This window comes from Pelodiscus sinensis, chromosome 14, assembly GCF_052426305.1.
Source record: "Pelodiscus sinensis isolate ZL-2025 chromosome 14, ASM5242630v1, whole genome shotgun sequence".
Taxonomy (NCBI): Eukaryota; Metazoa; Chordata; order Testudines; family Trionychidae; genus Pelodiscus; species Pelodiscus sinensis.
Window position 1 is genome coordinate 24,482,199 of NC_143065.1, and position 13,572 is coordinate 24,495,770.

The 13,572-nt window shown below is 43.9% G+C and overlaps 1 protein-coding gene across 4 annotated transcripts in view; it reads right to left on the reverse strand.

The window, feature by feature from the left end:
* SHC4 (SHC adaptor protein 4) overlaps positions 1–13,572 on the reverse strand; it is an 80,724-nt gene that overhangs the window by 56,999 nt on the left and 10,153 nt on the right. The gene's annotated exons all lie outside the window — the stretch shown is intronic.

Consider the following 13,572-nt stretch of genomic DNA (forward strand, 5'->3'; position numbering starts at 1 on the left):
TAGCAAGGTAGAGTGGGGGATTATGCCTGAAGAAGAATTTGCCATCCTGGTGTGGCCACAGATTGCCAAAGTAACAGTTTCACAAGTAGTCCTAGTACACACCACTTTCTGATACTCCTATTGGCTGGGAACAGCGTTCCGCAGCCAACAGGTACTGCGATCACCGGTACCTGCGGCTGTGCAGATAAATATAGTGGTGGTGGCCTGCCACAGGCTAACCCTGGTAAACTACCAACATGTTATTGCCCACCCACTCCTGCTTAAAAGGCTGCATTGCTGTCCAGGATCTCAACCCCCTGACAGCTCTGCCCCTCAAACACAATCAAACCATCTGTTTCCAGGGTGAGGGTCCATGGAGTAGGGATGTTAAATTGCAGGTAATCAGTTAATCAAATTGTCCATGGAATTTCCATGGATAACTAGATTAGTCAATAGGGGGCTCTTAATGCATTTAAAAAGCAGAGGTGCAGTATCTGGGACTGGGCAGAGCTGGGAATCAGCTGATTCTCAGCCCCCACCCAGCCCCCTGCTACAGCTCTGCACCTCTTTTGCCCCCTGAGATGGTGCTGGATGGAACCAGCTTTTAAGCCAGCTCCCTACAGCACTAGCTCCTGATCCCCCCTTTGCTGCTTCTCTCTAATATAGGCAGTGGGCGGGGCGGGGGGGGGGGGGAGGGAAGAAACTAGTCGAGTCACTACCCAACTACTAAAAAAGCATATACTTATGGAAACCATCGTCTCTCCACAAGAACTAAGAGCTACTATCCACCTTACCATAGTCTAACTGAAAAGAAACAATTCTTCAACCTGATCTTCCCAACCACCAAAGAACAATTTACATTATTTGTATTTTCTAACAAGCAAGACATGTTATTTTTCCCCTGTGGGGAAAATGGAAAGGAAATCCCAACTGCAAGGTGGTTTAAGTCTAAATGTAGGTGTATTAATGCCACAATGATTAGCCAAAATGTACAAAAATGTAAATGGAATAGGGCAAAGTAATTAGCTTGCTCAAGGTTGTTGAGTAAAAGGGCAGGTCACTTGTATGCAGGCTTCTGAGCTAAACAGCTGATGTAGCATCTACATATGCCAATAACAACTTGATTCTTGATTTCCAAAGCTGTATAAAATGACAGTCACCAGCCAAAGGAAAGCAATGCTGAATCAAGGGTACTGCACAGAACATGAACAGTCCGGAAGGCAGATAATGTACTGACCTGACTATGGAAATACTCTGCCCAAGCAAAAGCCACCATAATTAAATTTGAAACCTAGGCTACGAACACAAGATCCTGCTGAGTCCAGTGAGGTCATTCATAAAGTTTCCATTGAGTTCGGTGAGGCAGGGATCAGGCACATACATGGTAGTCCCTTTCAGTTATTAGGGACATTATCAAGTCCTTATTAGAGAGGAATGTTCCTCTCCAAAGTAGAGGCCAACGACTCTTCCAATAGGCATCGGTGTGTGAATAAACCCCAATTATGCAGAAGCTGATTTGGGAACAATTCCTGTGTCACCGAGATGAGAGCATAAAAGGTGTAGCCTTTTCCCTTCTAGTTACAACAGTATACGTCTAAACTACATTCCTCTTCTGAAAGGGGAATGTAAATGACCTGATCGAAAATGCAAATGAAGCATGGATTTACAAGTGTTGCGCTTCATTTGGGTAATCACGTGAAAGCACTTTTTTGAAAAAGGGTTTTTCAAAAAAGAAACCACAGTCTAGATGGGGTTCTTTCGAAAAAACCACCCTTTTTCAAAGAACCTGTACACCCTTTTTCGAACAAGTGTTCTCACATGATTATGCAAATGTAAGTCTTAAGTTCAGTTCACTATAAACATAATGCAGGACTATGTAGCACTTTAAAGACTAACAAGATGGTTTATTAGATTATGAGCTTTCGTGGGCCAGACCCACTTCCTCAGATCAAATAGTGGAAGAAAATAGTCACAACCATATATACCAAAGGATACAATTTAAAAAAATGAACACATATGAAAAGGACAAATCACATTTCAGAACAGAAGGGGGATGCGGGGGGGGGAAGGTAAGTGTCTGTGAGTTAATGATATTAGAGGTGGGGAAAGGTAGATGTCTCTGAGCTAATGGTATTAGAGGTGATAATTGGGGAAGCTATCTTTGTAATGGGTAAGGTAGCTGGGGTCTTTGTTCAATCCCCCCCCGGAGAGTGTCGAATTTTAGCATGAATGACAGTTCAGAGGATTCCCTTTCAAGTGCAGATGTAAAAGACCCCAGCTACCTTATCCATTACAAAGATAGCTTCCCCAATTATCACCTCTAATACCATTAGCTCAGAGACATCTACCTTTCCCCACCTCTAATATCATTAACTCACAGACAATTACCTTCCTCCCCCCTCCTCCCCGCATCCCCCTTCTGTTCTGAAATGTGATTTGTCCTTTTCATATGTGTTCATTTTTTTAAATTGTATCCTTTGGTATATATGGTTGTGACTATTTTCTTCCACTATTTGATCTGAGGAAGTGGGTCTGGCCCACGAAAGCTCATCATCTAATAAACCATCTTGTTAGTCTTTAAAGTGCTACATAGTCCTGCATTTTCCTTCAGCTATACCAGACTAACACGGCTACATTTCTATTACTATAAACATAAGGCGGCTCTGTGGGTAATGCAAGGATCATAAACATTTGTACTGAATGCAAAAGAGCATGCAAAGAATCTGCCTCCAACTCAAATATTTCTGTACCCAGCTTTGCTCTAACAAGCAGCTTTTGACCTAGAAAAAGTATCTGGGTTCCCCACCATGGCACTGTGGGACTGTCTTACTCACAAGACTATGCCACCTTGGGCTGCTCCAATTGCATTGTCCCCATCTCCAGTATGCTTGGACAAACTTATCTCAATGGCCCATGTGTGGCTGGGTTAAGTTTCTTCATACAACTGTGGTTTTTTGTTTTGTTTTTAAGAATTCAGCTCTGAACTTTTAGCAGAGCCAACGGCTAAGAAAATGTTCACAAAGCCGTGTCCATAAATAACAAGCTCCACTAGTCATTGTACCAGATCTGATAAATCCAGTGACAGCACTGCCTTCCTGTGGGTGTATGTTCTGGTCTAACTTAAGAAAGGGGCAGGTCCTGTCAACGTACAGTTCAAAAATCTATTTGTTAATGCAAAAAGATGGTGGTTTGGGGTTTGGTGTGGTTCTCTTTCTTCTTCTTTCAGTTTGCTGGTGTAGAATGTTATTAGCAGCCACCACATCAAGCTGCTAATGACCAGCTAACCCTTTCAGTTCTGCCCCAGGTTCTCAGTTCCTCCAGAAGTTCATTAACTGCCTGTACCCCAACCTGCATGATGCTGAGTTTACCCTACCAAGTTCTGAACACCTTCCACCCCCAAACAAATGCAGCAGCACAAACAACACTGCACTGCATGCACAATTCTCCCCTTAGGCATAGGAAGGGAGAGGGAAAGAATGAACCACATGTACCAGATGTTAGGGTGCTTCATGCACTACTGGTAGGTGCTCAGATAGTCCAGTGATGAGGTCAGAATAAGAAGCCATATAGAATAGAATCCAAATGGTAGCACAGCAGATGGTTCTCAGCACTGGAGCTGGTCAAAATATTTTACTCCAAAACGATTTTGGCTTAAAAAATGGCTTTCACTAAATGAAAGTTTACTCAAGAAAAATTTTCACTTGTGTTGCAATTTTTCAAGTTTTTATTCAAAACTTTTTTTTTCCATTTGACAAAAGTAAAAAAAAAAAAAAAATCCTGTGAAGAATTTCAATGAAAACAAAATGTTCACTTAGATTTTGTGTGAACAATAAAATGTGTTTTCCAACTGGCTACAGGCTGTAGCCCTAATCAGATTTTCAAAACTAACAAAACCCTACTTTGAACCACTAGTTTCAGAGGAAGCCAAAGGCCTAAGCCGCACCATTTTCTGTTAGAAACCATTAGCCACAATAAAGAACCCAAAAGCCAATTTAAACGCAGTAATTAACAAGTTAACATTGGCAACAAAAGTTCATGGCTGTTTGGGGATGCACCGGGGAATTCTGTGCATTGGGGAGGATGCTATCGGTCTCTTCTTGGCTGGCTCAGCAGAAGGCCATAGATTTTGTGTTACCCTGTTGCCACTCATTGCTAGCAACTCTGCCTCCAAGTCAGGATGGAACAGCATTACTAGAACACTGAAGAAGTTTCCACAACTGTTGCACATGCTGAATCTGTTCTATGGAGAGAGCAATTTAATCCCCAGGGATAGCAAACAGCAGGACTGACCAGCATTCAGTAAAACATGCACCATACTTTACAAGCCATTGCAGAGAAATTGCTGCTTAGTTGTCATAGGTCACTTCCTTCCTTAGAGGGCTGATGAACCTACTTCTTCCATATTCCCATCACCCCTCTACTTGTGCAGGGAGAAGAATACAGAGACAAAGGACTAACTACAGTGGATAAGTAATCTGGCCAGGCTCTTATTGACAGCATACACAGGAGCATGATTCATGGGAATTACTAAGCCAGTGGTTAAAACAGCTGCTACATGCTCCTTTCACCCAATGCTCCTGTAAGCTCTTCACTCACAGGGGTGGTTCAACTAAACACCTGTGCTCTTATTCATTCTGCCATTGATATTAGAATGAAATACTTGCACCTAGTGCTATGCCTGTCACAGCAAAAGAGCTAAAAATACATCCTGGTTCATGAATCATAGATGAGGCTGAGAAGCAGTGAGTCACTGGAGTTAATCTACTTCCCAAGAGTGTCTTGGATTTTTCATTTATTTATTTAATTTTGGGCTAGGTTTGGCAAAATGCCAAACATCTTTGTGTTCATCCTATTTCAGAGCAACTCATTCCATGCTTTTGGGACTACACTCTAACTCCAAAAGCCTCAAAAACTAGAGCTTTAGCTGCATGATATGCTGCATAATAAAAACATTCCTGCTACTATAACTGCATGTGACCTGTTATATTCCTGCTTCTAGCCAGATCATTGCAATTACATTACTAGGGTGTTGTGGCTTAAAGCTGATAAACTCATATGATCTGAGCTCAGCCCCTGCCTCTGCCACAGACCTACTCTGCGATCTTTGACAAATCATTTAATCTCAAGACCCCTCCTTCTGCCAATTGGGGATGACCAAACTTTCCTTTCTTACATCCCTGTCTACCTTGGCCCCAAGCCTGCAAAGACTTAAGACATAATATTACACACCTGAGACTTCCCACTGAAACTAGTCAGACATATAAAGCTGTGCATGTGTTTAAATCTTTGCAGGAGTGAGGCTCTGGCATGTGAACTCTTTGGGGCAGAGAAATACCATCTATTCAGTATCTACCCTATGAAGTCCTATTCTCTGCTACTACGGTAACAGAAATCATAAACACAATAGCACATATTGTTAACTCACAGAGCCATGGCCAAACAGAATTGTGAGTTCTCTTCACAATAGAGTCGACTAGGGATAGTTGCTTTTATTAATCTCACTACGTCACTACTATTACAGACCTAATACTGCCAAATGGGTACACTGCTATTGCAAAGTGACACATCAATAAGCCTAAGCAGAGCAATGCATAAGGGTACGTCTACACTTGCTCCCTAGTTTGAACTAGGGATGCAAATGTAGCCGACTGAAATTGCTAATGAAGCAGGGATTTAAATATCCTGCACTTCATTAGCATAATCTCTCCTGCGTGCTATTCCGCTTGCCAGCTGATTCGAACCAGGAAGTGTGCTCCGGTGTTAGTTCGAATCAAACCCCTTGGTTCAAACTAACGTTACTCCTCAAAAAATTACTCTATTGTTTACTACAGTTGTTTACCGGGTATGCACGTGCTGGCTCAATGCCATTCTTATCACTCTTATGTGCTGAGACCGAGGTCAGACTTGTTTACCGCTTGGTAGTTTCCCAGTTCAAGTGCATGGGTTAAAGCTGATAAGGGCCAACTGCTGTTTGCGCTTGCAGAGTCCCAGGCTATGTACTTCAAGGATGGAAACTTCCATTCCGGGCCTGCTAAGCTGCAGGACCCACAAATGACTTTTTATTTGACACACAAAATGAGAGACTGAATTTTAAGAAGATATAGAACAAAAATATCTTCCATTTACAGTGTTCTGCACTGTTGAATTTTTTTTGTTTTGTTTCGAGGGGACCAGCAGTTGGTGGTGCTCCCCTAAACTCAATGGGAGCTCATGCCCAGAAAGAGATGGCTTTGTAGGGAGCCAATCTGATTATTTTTAAAATAATGGAAGAAAATGTTTTATGGAACAATAATACAGTTAGCTGTGATTTGACTCAAAATACACCAAACCTTGCCTCCAGCCCCCCTGGGTAATACAATCTGGGTCCTCTAATTAGTTTTCCCATGCAGATTTCAATAAAACAAACCACCTCTGAGTAAAAGCAGGATTACCCAGGGTATGAGAATAGACATACTGGGTTAGATCAAGGAGCCATCTAGCTCAGTGTCCTGTCTTCTGATACTAGCTGGTGCCATAAGCTTCTGAGGGAATGAACAGGGCAATTATTGAGTGATTCATTCCCTGGTGTCCAGTCCCAGCTCCTGGCAGTCAGAAGTTTAAGGACACCCAGAGCAAGGAATTATATCCCTGACCACCTTGGCTAACAGATGCACCTATCCTCTGCAACACTGAGTCGGGTAGGGAAGCTCCCATGGATGATCTCTCAGGAAAAACTTCAAAGTGGACATGGTATTCCTCACTTCCACCCTAAGGGCCAGTCTTGCCTCTGGAGACCCTCAGCTTATTTCACATAGGTTACCCAGTTACTATCAGATGAATAGCACATATGTTGGCAAAGTTCTCAGATCCTTCAAAAGAAAGAGTGCTGTGGAAAAATGTAAGCTATGTTATATCAGTACATTATAGAATATCTGACAATTTTCCCTTCAATATTTTAATAGGAGACAAATAAGAGTCAATAGATAAAAGCTTAACAAAATCATTCAAGATTTTGCAGACTGATCGTATGGCCGTGGAAGTCAGCAAAATGATCCCTAGCAACCTCAGGGGATTGTGATGGATGCTGTTAAAGAAAGATACTATTCTCATCAGTTTATATCCTGTTGACTAGAATATATAGCCAACCTGGCTTTGTGACTGTTGTGCATAGTTATAATCACTTCTTGGCAAGCCTGGTCCAGGGTAATTGTCAAATTGAGAATAGCAAGTATAGCACAGTACTTCATTGTGTAGATCTCTGACTGATCATAATGAGTACTGACAGTTCCTCGTGTTCTATTGGCAGACAACATATAGATAAAGTTTATGCTGTCTAGTTATTTAGTCTTTCTATAGGAAGACATGGGTTAGGCAATCAATGAAAAAAGGATGTGTAAATATATTTACTAGTCTGTAAAAGATCAAGTACTAAACATATTTTGGAAAATATACAGTCTGAGACCTGTGGACCATCAAATCAATATCTAGGGTTTGGCAGTGGCATGTACCAGATGCTAAAACTAGACAAAACTTGAAATTTCTGGTTCACATGAAATTATGACACTTTGAAATTTGTTTTCAGTCTGAATTGCAATAAAATTTCAGAGTTCTCCAAAATGAAAGTTTCCAAACTCAAAACAAGGTAGTATTGTCTCCTGGTTTCTGGCCAGGTTCTCTTTAATCTCTTACGCATTTTGTCCTGTATTTTGCCACGCTGAACTTAATACATACACAAAATGTAAGTGTATAAGAGGAGGTCAAGTTTTGCAGACTGCCTATTAGCTATTGCAAATGACAAAGACATTCGGCTCTCTAGAAATGTATATCTGGATTATCTGCCCAGGGGACTAGAATTATTATTAACTCTTGAGTATAAATTAATAAAAGAAAAAAGCAACAAAGGCATCTGAATTAAAGCCGTCAGTATGATGATATACTGAAAAACAACATTGAAAGAAGGCTTTTAGGTTGCAAAGTCAAGAACTCAAAGGTAGCAAGTGCCAGCTTTCAGATTGCCTTAATTCTACTTCCTTTTATGTCCATCCTTTGCATTGACTGACACAGAGGGAGGAGGATAGTTTGTAATCTTGTAATTAAAGATGGTGTCATAATGCAGACAAAAAAGGGGGCAAATTAAGACTGCCTTGGCAACCAGAAAGCTGGAATTTGAAATAATTGACTTAAATAACATTTGTTTTAACATAGATTGCCATGTGTAACTTCCTTAGTATATAAAAGGAAAAAGTTAAAAACAAACATTATACGTAATTGTAACAATGCCCCTCCCCCTGCCCAATCATACATCACTAGGGTTTAATTCTTGAACCCCCAGTTCTGTAGCAAAGGCTTCTACCATTGGTGGCTCAGGATATTAGGTGACAGCTGAGAAGGTTGTTACCAGAAGGTAGGGGGAACTGCTGGAGCTATAGTGGATGGTTGGAGGACCCAGCCTAGTTCTCACCCCTTTCCTTGGGAGCTGGGGAAAATCTGATGTTCAGGGAGTAGGAGGGATCGGCTACTGGAGCAGTGTGCTGGGTTCAGGGGTGTGACTAGGGAGAGACTAGTCTGGCTTCCCCCCCTCCCCCCGCAATACCTGCTTTGGCAGATTAAGTGTTCCCAGGAGTGAGAGGTGGTGGTGTCACTTTGGCAGCTATGTAACTCCAGCCATTCAGAATGTTTGTTCAGGTACTATGCTGGCAGACTGCCACAATTTTATTCAGCAACACAACAGAAAGAAGGAAAATGGTGATTTTCAAGAGTTTCTCTCAGCAAAACCAGAGCTGAATTTAATGGGACAAAGAAATGGCACTTTTCTAGCCCAAGAGCCTTCCCCTGCTGTATTTCAAAAGCCAGCTGCAAACAATAGAGGTGTTAGAACCGTCTCAGGTCATCTTAAGAAATGGACTGTGCCCCCGAAAGCTCATGATACCATCTACATCAGTGGTCCCCAATGTAATGCCCGCGGGCGCCATAGCCCCCGCCCAGCCATTTGTGCATGCCTGCCAAACAATCTGGGATGGCCCCGCCCCCGGGCACGTGGCGTGCAGCACAAGCGCAGTGCCGGCCCATAGCACATGGGCGGCCCCTTGCCCGGGGTCACGGCACATGCCGGTGCTGGCCCCAGGTGCGAGACACATGGGTGGCTCCTGCCCTGGGATCGCAGCACGTGCCAGCCCCAGGTGCGAGCCCCGGGGTCGTGGGTTCTAGTCCTGGGTTGGGAGGGATAAAGGATTGCTGGTCCCTCCGGTACTACTCCTTCATCTGCAATGCCCTTAAGTCTTTTCCCCCTCCTTTACAAGGCTTTAATGCCTCCTTTTAATTTCTGGTGGCCAGCTGCCATTTCTGCCAGCGCTGCAGCTACTCTCTTTTTTTTCCCCCTTTCTTTCTAGAAGGAGAGACAGAGAGAACCTTCCTCAACCCTCACTTTTAGTACTAGTTGTCCCAGTCTATAAGAAGTCAAGAAAATTGTGGACTTCTGTGATCTTTTTTCCCTATTAGATAAGAAATGAGATTAATAGTTGTTCTCTGTGCGCAACACTTCTGAAAGAAATCAGGCCACATGGATGCCTTAAGAAAAGTTGAAACAACTTCAACAGGAGGAAGGATAGGTCCTGAAAGGGGCAATCCAAGTCTGCAATTTGACATGCCTCAACCAACACACGTGGTAAAATCAAATAAACTAAATGATATTACTAGTATTTTGTTTAAAGAACATCTTTGCCATGATAAATTTCAGATAAAGCAGCAAGGAGAAAAAGACTAGTAGGTTTGAGCCTGTAGCCATTGGTCACGTGAGCAGACCCACTTGAGTCTGGCTGCTCACATGAATTAGACCCATGCAGTCAAACTCATCATACTGAGATCATAAGCTAAGGGATTCATTCAAAATTTGGTCTGTTATAAAGAGGAAAATTTGTTCTCTATTGCTCTAAGTGAACTCTTCAGGACATCAGAGGGGACATGTGACCTTTCATCTAACGGGCTGACGACAGTTAATTATAAATAGATGGATCGTGGTTTTGTTCAAGACAGTGGAGAGCAGTTTCTTATTGTGGCAATGACAGTAAGCTACAAATGAGTTGAGGAAGCCTTCTCTGAAGAGAGTTCCACTTAAGAAAAATTCTTCTATGAAATATACTCAGTTTAAGATGGACAAAGAGATTTAAAATATATTCAACTTGGGACATAGCAGAAGGGGATAGGGCCTTTTGTAACCTTGCATTCCTCTTTCTTATTTCCTCTGACTAGCCTTTGCTCTCTTTTCTACCTTAACATTAACAAGGTAGAAGGAACAAAAGCTGAAATAGGGAAAGTTCAAATTAAAGAATATTTAGATATCTTAGATGTATTTATTCTGTGGTACATCCTTTGCATGAAAATTATTTGAAGCAACCTAACAACCATTAGCAATTATCTTTGAGGACTCATGGAGTAAAGGGGAGGTCTAGAAGAGTGGAAAAGGGCAAATAGAGAATCTTTTTTTTTTAAATAGGAGAAGAGGACCAGGAGAATTATAGACTACCAGCCTAACTTTGGGTATGTCTACACTAGAAAGTTAGTTCGAACTAACGGACGTTGGTTCGAACTAACTTTCCTATGCGCTACACTAGCGCTTCGCTAGTTCGAATTTGAATCGAACTAGCGGAGCGCTTAGTTCGAACTAGGTAAACCTCATTTTACGAGGACTAACGCCTAGTTCGAACTAGCTAGTTCGAACTAAGGGCTGTGTAGCCCTTTAGTTCGAACTAGTGGGAGGCTAGCCCTCCCCAGGTTTCCCTGGTGGCCACTCTGGCCAACACCAGGGAAACTCTATGCCCCCCTCCCGGCCCCGGACCCCTTAAAGGGGCACGGGCTGGCTACGGTGCCCGTGCCAGGTGCAAGCCTGCCAGCACCCAGCTAGCAGACCCTGCACCTGGCACGGCACAGAGCCACCCACCCGATGCCCCCCAGCCCACCCCCTCTTGCCGGGACCAGGCTGGCGGCTCCCGGGAGCTTGCCCTGGACCGCAAGAGGCGGGCACCTTCCTGGGCTAGTGCGGACATCGTGGACCTCGTCCACGATCTCCGCACTAGGCACAGGAAAGTGGCCGTCTAGGGCAGGAGAGCTGCCAGCCTGGCCACCCAGGACCAGGTGTGCATGAAAATCAAGGGGGTCCACTGAGACCCCCGACACTGAGCCCTGAGCTTACAATGGCCGTCCTGGGTCAGACCAAAGGTCCATCTAGCCCAGTAGCCTGTCTGCCCACAGCGGCCAACCCTAGGGACCCTGGAGGGGATGGACCGAAGACAATGACCAAGCCATTTGTCTCGTGCCATCCCTCTCCAGCCTTCCACAAACTTTGGGCAGGGACACCACTCCTACCCCCTGGCTAATAGGACTCCATGGACCCAACCTCCATGACTTGATCTCACTTCCCTTTAAACTCTGTTCTAGTTGTAGCCTTCACAGCCTCCTGCAGCAAGGAGTTCCACAGGTTAACTATTTGCTTTGTCAAGAACAACTTTCTCTTACTAGTTTCAAGCCTGCTACCCATTCCTTTCCTTTGGTGTCCTCTAGTCCTTCTTTATGGGAACTCAGGAAGAACTTTTCTGAATGCACCCTCTCCACCCAACCCCTGCTTTTAGAGACCTCTATCCTGTCCCCCCTCTGTCTCCTCTGTTCTAAGCTGAACAGTCCCAGTCTCTGTAGCCTCTCTTCATCTGGGACCTGTTCCCAACCCCTGATCATGTTAGTTGCCCTCCCCTCTCCCAGCCTTTCTCTTCCCCTCTCCCACCTCCTTTTCCCAGTCTCCCCCAGTTTTGTTCAATAAAGACAGAGTCAATGTTGGAAGAAACGTTATCTTTATTTTGTACATCAATAAGAAGGGGGGCTAGGGAAGGGTAAGTGGAAGGAGGTGAGGGAGGAATGGGGTACGAGCCCCCGATGGGGAGGACTGGGCTGGCTCTGCGGGCTTCTGGGGGTGGAAGCTCTCCTGCAGCCCCCCAATTACTCCCTCTCCCCAGATGGCAGCCTGCGGCAAGTGCAGCCGGGTTGGTGGCCGAGTGGTGTGATGTGCCCAGTGTGGGCACTCAGGGCACTCCAAGCCAGAACTTCTTTGCAAGCGGGGCACCCCTTAGAACTGTGTGTCCGGGGTGGGGGTCGGGACCCTTTAAGCGCAGCCCTCGGCTAGCCTGAGACAGTATCTCCATGCTCTAAGTCCTCCTTTTATGCCCTGCCGGCACTGCTTCCGGCCATCATTAAGCCCTGTTCAGAGTCCACTCAATGTGGACTTGCTAGTTCGAACTAGCAAAACGCTAGTTCGAACTAGTTTTTAGTTCTAGATGCGTTAGTTCGAACTTGCTTAGTTCGAATTAACTAATTCGAACTAAGTTAGTTCGAACTAGCGCTGTAGTGTAGACGTACCCTGTGATAGTTAGAAAGATATTGGAACAAATGATTAAATATTGAATTTGTAAGTCCCTAGGGGATAACTGAACTATAAAGATTATCATGCCAAACTGAAGTATGGGAGCCAGTGGTAGGCTCAGTCTCTTGGGCCATTACTTCTGAAGTAAATTGAAAATTTTTCTGCTGTAATTTTCCCATTACATAAGCTAGGCCCATTCGCTGTGCCTAATGTAGATGGTCATCTATTTTGGAAGGATATGAACCTTAAGAAATTAAAAGGTCAGCATCAAAGGTCCAGAGTAGAATAGGAAGCAACTGTCAGTTCTTTCCACGGTGCCAGAATTAGGATAACAATTGTCAAGTCTACACTGGAAAAGAAGAAAAATAAATGATGCGTGTGTGGTGCAGGGCCGGCACACAACATATTGGCACCTGAGGTGGGGAGCTCAGATGATGCCCCCATGCCACCTTTTCTCCTGCCTGCCTGTTATGTATCTTGTGCCTTCCTTCCTCCAGCACAGCACTCCATCATCTCTGTGCATCTAGAGCAGTGAGAATACATATGCACCAGCAGCAGACACAATTTTCTACACTCTGGATCCTAGTTCGCCTCATGGTAAGGCCAGCCCTAGTGTGGTGGGTGAGGGGAGCAGAAAATACAGTTCACAGGGAATCATTCCTGCAGCAATGTTTCCTTCCCACCAGTGAGTGAAAAATGAAGAGACAAAAATGTAACAGAGCCAGCACACCAGTGAAAATGAAATATACTAGAGAGAGGGAGATAGCCTCCAGAAATGGATAGCTTCAAAACAGCTAACGGGTAGATTACCTTATGCACTGTTAGTACCAGAAAATTAAGCATATTGCAAATGCAAATTTAGGACAGCAAAATATGCTGAATGCAAGACAACACCCTCAATATTTCTAGGGAAGACGATGCAAAAGCACCACCGTTTGCAGCATGGTTCTCAGCAACTATTACACCCCTAAAGCAACATGCCAGTCTAACAACCTATTGGAGATTTTATGCAGCAGGATGGCTGTAAAGGGAAAAAAGAAGCCATTTAGTGTTCAGTTCCCTCAAACATACCCTTTTTTAATTTCCAGTCAGTTAATCTGCTTCAGGAGTGTTTATTATAATAAGCCTTCATGGAAATGCTTCTGGAGACTATTACTACCTTTGGATTTTTTTATGTACTTTAATTCCCCTTTGTATAATCAACATGC